General features: G+C 42.5%; 1 non-coding gene across 1 annotated transcript; it reads left to right on the top strand.

Moving 5' to 3' along the window:
- Positions 1-452: 452 nt before the first annotated feature.
- Positions 453-559, top strand: LOC145080733 (small nucleolar RNA R71). Its single transcript, XR_013695321.1, has one exon. It is a non-coding gene; the product is annotated as a small nucleolar RNA R71 (small nucleolar RNA).
- Positions 560-935: the final 376 nt, after the last annotated feature.

Raw genomic sequence — 935 nt, forward strand, 5'->3', positions numbered from 1 at the left:
CTTCTTTTTGCTTCTTGTATTCTTCGTAAGGCAGCTACTCCTTCTTTGGTTTTCTCCAATCTTCTTCACACTTGTCCCCACTTGAGTAGCATACTTGAGCTTTCTTGTTTCCATATTCATCCATATTGCAATCTTTTGTCGAGTGTGGGCCACTACAACTCTCGCAACCAACTCGAATTGCATGAATTGATTGGTCCAATTGAGTCAATCTCCTATCCATAGTGCTAAGCATTTCAATCACAATAGCCATCTCTTCAGTTTGTGTACCTCCACTGCCTTTTATTCCATCACGCCCGGGGTTGTGATACTCACGAGAGTGCCTTGAAAACTCTTCAATCAGCTCCTTGGTCTAATTTGGGTTCTTCTTCGTTAGTGGTCCTTGTGAATCAAGGAGTTATCTAGTCATGACATTCACCCCATCATAGAATATCGACATTTCCTACTGAATATTGAGGTCATGTTGAGGACAATTCCTTAACAACCCTTTGTAACGTTCTCAGGCCTCGTATAATGAGTCCCCCGGATTTTGCTTAAAGTTGGCAATTGCCTTCTTGAGTTTAGAGATTTTGGAGGGTGGACAAAACTGATCAAGAAATCTCTCACGCAACTAGGCCCATGTGGTGATTGTACCAGGTGAGAGTGCCTTCAACCAATCTTTTGTTGCTCCCTTGAAAGTGACTGGTAGCATCCTTAGAAAAGTTGTCTCCCTTGGGATATTGGGAGTATTAAAATAATCCGCAATATCGTTCACCTCGTCTAAGTGTTTAAAAGCATCCTCGTAATCTTTCCCGTAAAATGAGATATCCTTAAGTGCAGTAAGGATATGTCCCTTCAACTCGAATGTGGCATTGGAAGGAATCGTAGGATGTACTAAACCTGGCCCCATGTTATCTCGAATGCGCTTCTTATAGTCCCCCATGGCCATCTCATCAATG

Source organism: Lactuca serriola, chromosome 1 (genome assembly GCF_051521515.1).
Source record: "Lactuca serriola cultivar US96UC23 chromosome 1, Lser_US96UC23_V15, whole genome shotgun sequence".
Taxonomy (NCBI): domain Eukaryota; kingdom Viridiplantae; phylum Streptophyta; class Magnoliopsida; order Asterales; family Asteraceae; genus Lactuca; species Lactuca serriola.